The sequence below is a fragment of the Amblyomma americanum genome, unplaced genomic scaffold (assembly GCF_052857255.1).
Source record: "Amblyomma americanum isolate KBUSLIRL-KWMA unplaced genomic scaffold, ASM5285725v1 scaffold_52, whole genome shotgun sequence".
NCBI lineage: Eukaryota > Metazoa > Arthropoda > Arachnida > Ixodida > Ixodidae > Amblyomma > Amblyomma americanum.
The window spans coordinates 138,875-151,927 of NW_027526524.1; the positions used below are offsets into that span (position 1 = coordinate 138,875).

The 13,053-nt window shown below is 48.8% G+C and overlaps 1 protein-coding gene across 11 annotated transcripts in view; it reads right to left on the reverse strand.

Moving 5' to 3' along the window:
- LOC144112092 (uncharacterized) overlaps positions 1 to 13,053 on the reverse strand; it is a 179,791-nt gene that overhangs the window by 121,624 nt on the left and 45,114 nt on the right. The gene's annotated exons all lie outside the window — the stretch shown is intronic.

Consider the following 13,053-nt stretch of genomic DNA (forward strand, 5'->3'; position numbering starts at 1 on the left):
ACATCGCACAGCCCATGGGCTCCTTTGCATTTCGCCTCCATTGCCTCGACCGAAACGCGGCCGTCGCGATCGGGTTCGAACCCAGGTACTCTGAATCAGTAGTTGAGCACCCTAACCACTGAGCCACTGCGGCAGGTCTCATACGTTCGCCATTTGCTGTTTCGTCACTTGGGTTAATCCGACCGCGTTGACCGAGTGGTGCTCAGTCTTCACGAAGTTACATCCGTTCACCGTTTTGTGATTGCATCCGGCGGTTCCACCGCTTTGAACGAAAAGTTCCTTGTCTTTGTGTGTGTTGGACGAGCGGTGTGGTGCACACTCGGGTTGTAGACAACATGGTGCCGCAGGGTCCGTCAAACAAGCGTGGGAAGAATATATTCAACTAAACGCCATGACCTTGCTGTCTAGTGTGTACAGTGAAAGTACAACTTTAGCCCAAATACAGGTGCAAATCACCGTCAGCAAGAGAAAAAATCAGTGACATTTTTAAGCCGATTTCATCTCAATAAAGTGATTTTTTTTGTACTGCACAGACTTTTCAGACTGTTCCGATTATTCGGACCATTTTTTGAGTCCCTTCCGAGTCCGAAAAATCGGTCAGCAACTGTATTGTGACGCTGCTTTTGCAAAAGATGATTTTTTGTACTAGAAGTAGGCAACGGTAACTGGGAGATCACTTGTAAGATAGAATATGTTGCGGTCATTGTAAATTTTGTTTCCATGATGGAAGGTTGGCGTGATAGCAATTGCGAAAGGGTCATGTGACTGAAGGCCCTGTATACATTCGAGCACCGGACTTTCGAATAAACAGTTGGTAGTCCAGCCTGTTTCCTATCTTCTTCTCAGTTTTCCTGAGCGCATCTGTTTGGCTGGTTTATTTGTTCTTAATACAATGCACCAACTAGCCGAACAATGTGTGTTACTGAATGGATATGTGGATAAATGGACAAGGCTGAATCCTTGAAATCGGGTAGCAGCTCATGCCACCTAGCTGATGCTTTTCCGCCATCAGCGTACCCTCGCGGGAGCACAAGTGACTGAACAGCAAAGTTAATTGCAAAACTGAGGACGCTTCTTGTTTTGCTTGGCGTTCCTGAGTTTGAAATACAGTTTCTTAGCAAAATAAAGCATTACTCATTTTATTCACTGCGTCTTTACAGCAAAACTTTAGCCTACGGTCCCTCATGATGCAAATAAATGCTTCCGGGGCAGTGCCCTGCTACTAGCCGCCGCAATCTTGCTTCTAATTGGTTGATTCCATGATCAGCGTGTTGCAGAGTTGTCATTTTGACATCGTGCTCTCAAACTTGAGAGTGATATTGACAGCGATCCATAATTGAGCCCCAGAGCTGGCCGCTCAGCTCCAAGGCTACACAACAACAATCAGCTCACTGGTAGAGCATGTAAATCGCTTGTTTGAGGCCTCCGATATAAATTGAGCGAAACAACAACCTTTGAAAGTAATTTCTCCCCTTTGTAACAACCATGTCTAAACCAGGCCGTAAGCCGCTTTCTCTCTCTCTCCCTCTCCACCTGTGCTCAAATCACTTGAAACGCTTTCGATCAAGCCAGACTTTAAGCATTGGCTATGATGGAAGTAACCATCGGCCCTTACTTCAGAACATGTTAGATACACACAGCGGTGCAGATGTGAAGGTTGCACAATGAAACGCCACATTCGGTGCCGGAAATATAGAATTTTCCTCTGTCTGTTGTCATATAATGACTGTTTATATCTGTTTCACAAGTCATGAACTGAAGAATAATTCTCTGAAGCTTATATTCTCACAGCGAAACATTTATTCATGTCTAACAAACAGTCAGAAAAGGCAAGAAAATGTTGCAGTGTTTCCGTTTATGTAGCAGCATTGTGACGCTATGTCCACATATATGGACGCGAATAAAATGTGTTCAAATGTAAAAATTCTTGTGGGATTTTTTGCTTTACTTCCACTTGATCTACTGACTGTGATTTATGCAAAAAATAAAATTTTTCCTTTCAGCAGTTTTAACTGGCGCCTGAAGGGGATACGTTTCAATATAAGTAGTACGCTGGTAAGTGGCAAGCAAGCATGCATAAAACCAGTCAGCTGAGCAATGGCAATGTTGGGCAGACATTCTGATGATGGGCAATTCTGAGAGCAAAAGTACTACATAATCCACATCCGGATTTTTGCGAGAACAGCTGCAGCTGTATCGATTCCTGTAGAAATGACGGTACCAAACCTTGGCCACATAATGTAGAGAGACTGCAGATAGCGGCCATAGTACTGTGGACATCTGTACTACATCTTAGGTGGCACAAAAAACTAATAGACCAGTAGCAGGTATAAAACAATGCAGCTGATGTTTTAGGCTGGTTTCTTGAGGTATTCATTGTCAAAACTAAAACTAGACTATCTGGCACCTTCCTGAGGCTCACAACTACTACTAGCATTCAAAAACGTTATCACAACAGCAAAAAAACAGACGTGGTTTGCAAGATTGTCCGGATATCACAGACTTTTCCATGCTAAGAAAATTGCACACCGCGCTCTTCAGTCCAGTACTAAAATTCCCCACTTCGTATCAGATTTACAAATTACTTTGAAACTGAAAGTTGACTTCTTGTTCTATATAACTCATAGTATAAAAGTCAGAAAGTTCATCGGTAGCATTAGGTTTGGTTTATGGTTTGGTTTGATGAGGGTTTAACGTCCCAAAGCGACTCAGGCTATGAGAGACGCCATAGTGGAGGGCTCCGGAAATTTCGACCACATGGGGTTCTTTAACGTGCACTGACATCGCACAGTACACGGGCCTCTAGAATTTCGCCTTCATTGAAATTCGACCACCGCGGCCGGGATCGAACCCGCGTCTTTCGGGCCAGCAGCCGAGCGCCATAACCACTCAGCCACCGCGGCAGCTCATTGGTAGCCTTTAAACAGCATGCAATATCAATGGTTCGATGGTGACTCATGCACAATGGGCCCTGAAAAATATGTTGCTTTAGGGCTTCATGGGAAATGAATGAGTCAAAAGAAGAGTGATCTAGACCTTAAAAACTAGTGCCGAGTCATAACATGACATATGAGGATCCCACAGAAATTGCATAATAATCACCAAGGAAGGCAATAATTTTTTCTGGGCAATCTTGGCATGCTCCTTACAAACATCTGAAAAGTTTGAAAATTTTCCCTAACTAGGTATATTGATTACGACCTGAAAACCTTGGTGATGGGAGTTCTCGGTTGACACATACTGCAATGTTGATGCCAATGTGAAAGTTATTCAGCCCAGAAAAATTCTCCCATGCTGTAAAACGTAGCTTACTCAGTAGGATGAGCCAGCCACCTTGAATTTATTATAAAAAAAAAAAGCAGGTCTGCTCCTACACACCACCACCACTGCTGTGCATGCAAATCTGATGCATGGTAATCAGACTGCATACCCAGCAGTTTTTTTTTTTCTATGACCTTGGTGTGCATGATCATAGCGAACATGATCAGTTGGTGCTTTAAAGCCAAAGTAAAAGGCTTCAAACAGCTTACACACTGCTGGACTTGCAAAACCTTTACAGTACTCTTCCCGCCCTACTAAAACAGGGACACGAAATTTTTGGTTGCATATGTGTTTCTTTGGAATGGTGTACAAGACATTATGAGTTGTGGGGTTTAAACGAGTATAGACACCTAAATTTTCGTTGCACGTTTTCTTGTCTGTAAGGATGTGCAAGGCATTATTATACATGGACTACCACCTGGTATTCTCCTACGACCGCTAAATAATTTATAATCGCATTTCTTTCTCGTGCTGTTTTGGTTCGGTGTTAACAGCCGAATGAGAACTGTGACGTCAACGTGTACTTACAGGTCACGTGAGACATGAAAAAACAGCAATATAATCGCTGCTTCCTCATTCGTTGTCATTCCGGCTCTTGAGGAAGGCTGGCTTCAGCACTGCAGTAAATTAAAATGATGAAGCAGCGATTTTATGGACGTTTTTCCAGGCCTCACGTGACACAAAAGCACTCTTTGATGTCACAGCCATCTTTTGGCTGTTGAAACCGAAACCCAAACAGCATGATAGAAAAAATTCGATTATAAGTTATTTAGCAGTCGTAGGCAAATATCACATGGTGATTCATGAGTAGTAGTGTCTTCTGCTTCATTATAGAGAAGAAAACATGCCACCAAAATTAGGCGTCTATATTCCTTTCACATCCGGAAGCAACACATGGGCCATGAGGAATGCCATAGCGGAAGGCTCAGTGTTAATTTAGACCACCAATGCCACTGAGCCACTGTGGCAGGTATAAAAGATATTAGTAGTACATGGATCCCTACGTGGAACTCATGACCCAAGGCCCCTAGTTTCCCGCAATTCCGTGAAAACTCGAAGATTTAAGCATTTTTCACAGAACTGTGTTAGCAGTCACATTATGACATTGCTGTTATGGACATCATTAAAAACAGCAGTATGATGAAAAAAATACTATTTTCCCATATTTACCATATATATTCTCTATACTGTAGTGTGCAACGCGAAGGAGAACCTGCGGAGCAGAGACGGAAAATTGCGGCGGTCCCTAAGTGGTAATCTATAATCATGAGTCAGTGCTCTGTGTTGTGCCCTCTCTTCTCTGTCCCGTCTGTCGCGCTGTTATGGATTATCGTGAGCACCAACTCACCCAGCAAATGGTATTGCCCTAAGTGGTCCGAGCGCGCGAGCGAGAGAGAGCCATCTTCTTCCTCTACGAATGCAGGCATTTCTACTTATTCTACAGTGGCACGTATCACTGCCCCTTCCCCCCCCCCCTTCTGCAGCATCACCACGATGCGGCAAGGAGCGAAATGTCAGCAAAAACACAGCTGCAGTGAACCGCTGTTCAGTCAGGCAGTCTGTCGTGGTAAGGCTTCATGCGAACAATGTGCACGTCTTCAGTACGGTGGGAGCGGCACGATGAGCAAGCCGCTTGGGCGGGAGCAACTGCATACGTCACATTACTAATACGGCGCACTACTTCGTAAGGGCTGAAGTATCTGCACAGCAACTTTTCAGAAAAGCCGCGGCGACGAGCAGGTGTCCAAACCCATACCAAGTCGCCAGGTGCGTAACTGATGAAGCAGCGTCCAAGGTTGTACCTAGCAGGTGTCCAAACCCATACCAAGTCGCCAGGTGCGTAACTGATGAAGCAGCGTCCAAGGTTGTACCTAGCAGCGTCAGTCTCCTGTTGATGGTTAATTCGCAGGCATGCCAATTGCCGCGCTTCCTCAGCATGCTGAACGAAGGTGTCTACGTCGAGGTCAGCGTCAAGAGTCGCAGTAGGGGTCAACGGACAACATAGCCTCCATCGGAGTGGTCACCTGTCGCCCGAAGACCAGCTGAAAGGGGGTCAGTCGGGTTATCTCCTGCAGGGCGGAGTTGCAAGCAAACGTTACGTATGGCAGAATGGTGTCCCAAGTTTGATGCTCGACGTGAACATACATAGAAAGCATGTCGGCTAGTGTGCGGTTGAGTCGCTCCGCCAACCCGTTTGTCTGTGGGTGATAGGCCATAGCACATCGATGGCTGGTGTGCGTCAGAGTCATCACGGACTGGGTTAAGCGGGCAGTGAACACAGTCCCCAAATCAGTAACAACGACAGCGGGGGCTCCATGACGCAGGACAATGTTGTGGGCGAAGAACTGCGGCACTTCAGCAGCAGCATCTTTGACAAGGAACGTGGTCTCAGCCTACCGGGTCAGGTAGTTGGTGGCAACGACGATTCAACGCTTTTCAGACGAAGACTTCGGAAAAGAGCCAAGGAGGTCCATGCCCACTTGGTGAAAAGGCGTCTTCAGTGGATCGACGGGGTGAAGAAATGCAGCTGGTTTCAGCAGAGGAGATTTCCGACGTTGGCAGTCATGGCATGTTTTTACGTAGACCCGCACCGATGGGAGCAACCTGGGCCAATAACACTTTTGTTTAATACGCGCGAGTGTATGACTTACTCCAAGATGGCCGGCAGAGCGTGCATCATGACAGGCACTCAAAACCTCTGGCCGCAACTGTGATGGCATGACAAGCAGGAACACTCCTTTGTTGCTGGCAAAGTTGATGCTTACCCGACTTGTAGACGACTGTTAAGTCGTATTATTGCAAGTGTAAGCTCCATCTAGCCAAGCGTCCAGAGGCGTCTTTGAGGCTCGTCACCCAGCATAAGAAGTGATGGTCGCTTTCCACATGAAAGGGTCGCCCGTAGAGGTACGGTCGGAACTTGCTGATGGCCCATATCACTGCAGGGCACTCTTTCTCCGTCATAGAATAATTGGTTTCAGAGCACATAAGTGTTCGGCTGGCATGACCTGATGACCAGTTCTGCAGTCTTGCCACTGGATCAGAACCGCACCAAGGGCAGCATTGCTGGCATCAGTGTGGATGTCCGTGGCGGCGTGTTCATCGAAATGGGCGAGTATCGGAGTACTTTGCAGATGGCTGCGAAGCTCGACAAATGCAGCCTCTTGGTCGCTTCCCCACAGGAAGGGCGTGTCATCGCGAGTCAGTGAGTTTAACGGTTCGGCAATATGCGAGAAATCTTGAACAAAGTATGAGCACAGACCCAAAAACCGGCGAACGGCCTTCTTGTCACAATCCGGGCGAACACCTTGTGCACTGACAACGTGACCAAGAGAGCGAAGTTCCTCAAAGCCAAAATTGCATTTCTCGGCTTTGATGGTGAGTTGTGCAGATTTGAGGGCTTGTAGCTCAATGCGCAACTGCTCCAAGTGTTGGTCAAACGTGGTCGAAAATATAACATCATCCAGGTACACCAGGCAGCACTGCCACTTCAAGCCGAAGAGAACGGTGTCCATCATGCGTTGGAACGTGGCCGGTGCTGAGCACAGGCCAAATGGGAGCACCTTAAACTCATAGAGGTCGTCGGGCATCATGAAAGCAGTCTTCTCCCGGTCTCTCTCGTCCACTTCGATTTGCCAGTACCCGCTTTTAAGATCTAATGACGAGAAGTATCCGGCGTCCCACAATCAGTCAAGCACGTCGTCTATCCTGGGCAGTGGGTAAACATCCTTTTTGGTCACGTTATTAAGTTTGCTGCAGTCAACACAGAAACGCAAAGTGTTTTTTTTTTTTTTTTACAAGAACCACAGGCGATGCCCATGGCGATGCTGGTGGACGGCTGAATGACATCGCCTGCAAGCATTTTGGCAACCTGATTCTGAATGGCTTCCTCGCTCCATCGGGGAAACACGATAGGGGCGTTGGCAGGCGGGTCGCGTGGTCTCATCAGTGATGATACGGTGCTTGGCGAGTGGAGTGCAGCCGACCTTCGAGTACGTAGCGAAACAGTCCGCAAACTCTGCCAAGATGTCCGACAGAAGATCCTTCTGAACCGATGGCAGGGCCAGATTTATTTTGACTGACTGAAGAACGTGGTGTGGGCCAGCATTGTCTGGAGTGGGTCCTCCCACGGTGCACAAACCTGGGACCTCAGCAACGTCGTGGAGGAAGGCAATAGCCGTGCCTTTAAAGAGGTGCTGATATTCGTTGGAAAAGTTGGTCACGAGGACGTGGGTACGCGCGGCACGTAGTCGGACGAGACCTCGGGCATCGACAAGTCCCCGCTCAAGCAGCAGTGGAGTTTGGCCGTCCGCCAGGCCCTCGTAGTCATGAAATAGGTCGTTCCGCACAAGCACCAGGACACTGCACCGTGGCGTCACCGTAACGTCATTCTCGACAATGCGCAAAACGTTGCTTCAAGGATCTCAGGAGTCAAAGCGGGCCACGCCTGTTTGGTCGAGAATGTGACACGTGCGTCCTGAAAGTCAACCACCGTGCCGTTCACCTGCAGGAAGTCGATCCCCAGAATCAAATCTCTGGAACACTCGGAGAACACCACAAATTCACCAACGTACGTGAAACCACGAATTCCAACTCTAGCCATGCACTTGCCAACAGGAGAAATTAGGTGACCACCAGCGGTGCAGATGTGGGCCCCCGTCCGCGGTGTCAAAACCTTTTTAAGGCCTCCAGAAAAGGCACGGCTCATAACAGAATAATCAGCACCAGTATCAGCAGTGCGGTAATCTTAGTGCCATCAATCGCCACCCGTAAATCGGATGCGGCGTATCGGTTACTGTCGCTGCCTCTCTGTGTCCAGGTATCATCGGCTCGATGGTTTCGCGATGCAGGATCTTGCCACGTCTCGACGTCAGTGGCCTTGCCTGCAGAGGTCACTGATGTTGTTTTTTCCGACGTGGACAGGGTGAGCAATGGCCAGCAGAGCTACTCTGGTGGCCGAGGCTGGAAGCACGATAGTGGAGAGGCGAAGACGAATGAGACTCGCGCCCTCCAGAGAAGACACGGTTCTGGCGTGCCCACAGATGCTCCGCAATCTCATGCGGTTGTTCACCGTTCTGAGGACAAGGTGTGTTGGAATGGAAACCGCTAAGACCCACTTGGTGGTAAAGACAGCAACGCTTGCTGTTGGGCTAGTTGGTTATCCATGAAGTCTGAAGGACCAGCGCACAAAAACAACGGACAGAGAAGAAGAAGGACGACGTAGACAGCGCTTCTGTCTACGTCGTCCTTCTTCTACTCTGTCCGTTGTTTTTGTGCGCTGGTCCTTTGGTACAGACAGGCTTGGTAGAGATGACTGGGCTCCCCACAGTGGTAGCACAGAGGCTTACGGCCCGGTGTACGCCTCAAATCTGACTTCCGAGGAGGTGGCTCAGCTGCAGCCGGTGCAGTTGCATAATATGGGGCGATGCCACTGACGGGAGACGTCGGGGTGATACCATAGCTAGGTGCAGTTGTGTGACATGTGCCCATGCTGGCAGGCGTCAGAGTAGCGGGACCGTAGCCAGCCGTGCAACGTACAACGGATGCGTACGTGGGTCTGTCATCGAATTGGGGCGGTGCTTCAGGGACAGGAGGTGGCTGCGCAACCTGCCGCACTTCGTCCCTGACGACTTCTGTCAGCGCTGCCAGTGGCGCAGGCGCAACCTGGGGCCGACGGAACCGTTGGAGTTCCTCCCGGACAACTGACCGAATCAGTTCATGCAAGGTGTCTGCACTGCCGCCGAGGCAGGACAAAAAGGCTTCGGGCACAATGCTGTTGATGTCCCGATTGTACTGGCGGGCCCGTTGTTGAGCGTTGTCTCCATGGTGGTCGCCTCAGTGAGAAATTCCACTACAGTGCGGGGTGGGCTGCGTACGAGGCCTGCGAAGAGCTCCTACTTAACCCCACGCATCAGATGGCGAAGCTTCTTCTCCTCCGTCATGTGGGGGTTGGCACGCTTGAAAAGACGGGCCATGTCCTCGGTGTACAGGTGCACACTTTCGTTCGTGCGCTAATTTCGGGAGTGCTGCGCAGCTTCAGCCTTCTCCCGGCAGTCAGCATTGGGGAATGTAGCCAGGAGATTCCGGCAAAATGTCTCCCAGGTGGGAACGGTAGTCTCGTGGTTTGCAAACCACGTCCGGGCAGACTCTTCCAGAGCAAAATATACATTTTGAGAGCTGTATATGCAAAATATACAGCTCGTCGCTCCAGCCGTTGTAGCGGGCGACCCGCTCGAAGGTCTCCAGCCAATCCTCAGCGTCTTCGAACACGTCACCGTGAAAAGATGACAGTGTTCGCGGTGGGAGGCAAAGGATCGGTGCCAGGGGCCGGGTGTCAGTGGCCTTGGCAGCTGGACTCGGTGGCCCAGGTGGCGTTGTTCTTGTGGGCGGGGGAAGGGGCCCAAATTCAGGCGACTTTCCGCGGATACGGCGGCTGGGTCGCTGGTGAACAGGTGTGAGGTCCATAGTGATGCTGTACGGAGTGCGATGGTCGGGAAGCGCACACAGCACCTCCACCAAACTGTAGCGTGCAACGCGAAGGAGAACAATCTCTGGAGCAACATAGTCGAGTGTTTGACGGAATCCCGTCTGGCGAGGAGGGAACATAATAACAGAAACAGAGGAGCACTCGCCAAAAAAGAAAAAAGGGAAAAACAAAGACGTTTCGGGGTCCGTATGGGTCCCTTATTCACAATGGCAGTGGATGGGCAAAGATGGTGACTTATGTACGATGCAGGTGGCGTAATGAGCATGCGTAAATCTCGGGAAGATTACCCCTCGTTCGGTTTAAAACATGTGCTGTTGTTTGGATGTGAAGTGATTCTAGAAGTAAGCGGGACGATAAATACTTCTCCGTCGCGATGACTGAGGCGTTGTTCCAATCGATGGCATGTGATGCAGCTTTATAGTGTTCAGTCAAGGCATTTTCTTTCGTGCGGCCTTTGGCGACGTCATTTTGGTGTTGTTTTAAGCGCCTAATAAAATTTCCTGATTCGCCGATGTATGCAGCTTTGCAGTCCTTGCAGGGAATCTTGCATACCACTCCGGGGAATCCATTTCTTTCAACCCGGTCTTTAACTCTGACAAGTTTTTGTTTCAGCTTACTTGGCGGCATGTGGGCGATATGGACATTATAGTCCTTGAAGACCCTGGCTAAGGCCTCACTTACTCCTGGAGCGTAGCGGATGCTTGCCCGCTTGCTTTTTTCGGTGGCCGTTGTTTCCATGTTTCGACGTGAACAGCGGCGTTCTGCAGTCATTATCATATTTTTCGGGTACCCGTTGCTGGCAAGATCCTTCCTCACAATTTCTAGTTGGGGATCTTAGTGTCCTAGAGCTTGAACAAAGGCGGAAAGCGTGACCGAAAAGTGCGGATGCAATGGAGCGTTTATGCGCGACAGGGTGTGCCGAATGAAAACTCGGGTACCGACCAGTGTGAGTGGGCTTGCGGTACACGCACGTTGCGAGCCCATTGCTTGTTCTTTGCACAAGCACGTCCAAGAAGGGAATGGCGCCATTCTGTTCTTCTTTAGTAAAATGAATTGTCGGCTGAAAGGTGTTCAGGTGCTCAAGGAAACGGCTTGCATCCTGTCGGCGAATCACACAGAAGAACCAAGTGCCTCTGCTTCAATGCGTTCTAGAGCAATGTTTGAGCACATGACAGAGACGGAAGCACCATGGATGTACCAACCAGTTGTTCGTAGTGCTGCTTCCTGAAGACAAAATGCGTGTTGAGCAAGCAGAATTCAAGCAGACGACAAAGGTCAACAACCTCAAAAGACGTACGTGAAGAGAGCGAGGCATCGTTTTCTAAAATGCGTTTGCAGGATGAAATTGCCACCGAAAAAACGGCCATCGAAAAAAGCAAGCGGGCAAGCATCCCCTACGCTCCAGGAGTGAGCGAGGCCTTAGCCAGGGTCTTCAAGGACTATAATATCCATATCGCGCACGTGCCACCAAATAAGCTGAAACAAAAGCTTGTCAAAGTTAAAGACCGGGATGAAAGAAACAGATTCCCTGGAGTGGTGCACAAGATTCCTTGCAAGGACTGCAAAGCTGCATACATCGGCGAATCAGGCAATTTTATTAGGCGCTTAAAACAACATCAAAATGACGTCGCCAAAGGCCGCACGAAAGAAAATGCCTTGGCTGAACACTATCAAGCTGCATCACATGCCATCGATTGGAACAACGCCTCAGTCATCGCGACGGAGAAGTATTTATCGTCCCGCTTACTTCTAGAGTCACTTCACATCCAAACGACAGCACATGTTTTAAACCGAACAAGGGGTAATCTTCCTGAGATTTACGCATGCTCATTACGTCACCTGCATCGTACATAAGTCACTACCTTCGCCCATCCACTGCCATTGTGAATAAGGGACCCGTACGGGCCCCGAAACGTCTTTCTTTTTCCCTTTTTTCTTTTTTGGCGAGTGCTTCTCTTTTTCTGTTATTAACCTCTGGAGCAGAGACGGAAAACTGCAGCGGTCCCTAAGTGGTCCGAGTGTGCGAGCGAGAGAGCCATCTTCTTCCGCTACGAATGCAGGTGCTTCTTCTTCTACAGTGGCACGTATCAATATACCCACGTAAGGAACCCAACCCGACCGCCACTTTTGTGGGCCAGAATTTAATTTCTTTTTAGCCTTTAGCTTTTTGTAACGAACTTGCGGCAGCATGCCAAATGCTGCTGGCTACCAATAACATCACCACTTGTTTGTTTACCTTTTTGAGGAGAGAGAGCTCCTGCCAGAGGGGTAGGGGGAGGGGGGGTGGTTCGGAAAACTTGGCAGAGCGCCAAACGTTGTGCACTTTAAGCTGTCTTAAACATTCGCATTACACACTCGTCACCACCCTGTGTTTTTTTAACCTCGCGTAAAAAAAGGCGTGCCTGACCTTCAGGGCCAGTGTTCAGCATGTTCACGTTATCTTGCCGGATTGGCTGACGCCGCAACCACAAAATTACCGGATCGTATCAAAGTGAACAATGCTAAACGCCAGCAGCATGAACACATCTGGCTTCGTGCATTTGTTGATGAGGGAAGGACGGGCAGAAGTATGATATGAAATCTCGACCCTTGCAAAAAATCTATTAAAACTTTTTTCCCGCGTAATGAACCCTCCCCCCCAAACTGATGTCAATTTTTTTTGAAAAAAAAAAAAGTGGGTTCATTACGCGAGCATATACGGTATATGAATATAACTCGAGATGGAAGTTTGAGAACTTGGGAGAATTTTAAATAGATATTGTAGTTATAAAGCAATTTCGACCTATTCACGCCAACCATAGGCCGAGGGTCCTCCAAAGAAACTCAGACAGCCCACTAAGGTACAGGATGCGTCAACGAGGCAATGCTTCAGATGCGTGCGCCACAATAGAGTGAATCAAAACCTCCAATACTTTGGTGCCCGCAGCCTCCCATGCAGCAGTAGCCACCATCACCGCCATGAGACTGGCCATGAAGTTAACTGGGATGAAGCAGATATAGTGACAACGGAAAAGAATGTATCAGCCCGCCGAAATCTCGAGTCATTAATCATCCAGACTACGCACAACACAATAAATCAGAATGATGGCACATTGCACCCTATCTATGCGAAATGCCTCAGAACAATAGTAACCGCTACAAAAAGCCCGGAACGTCCAGCTGGTTGCTCATTGTGAACAAGGGAGCCATAGCGCTCCCGAAACGTCATTATTTTGTTGACCTTGGTCAGTGACCAGTGAACCTCATCA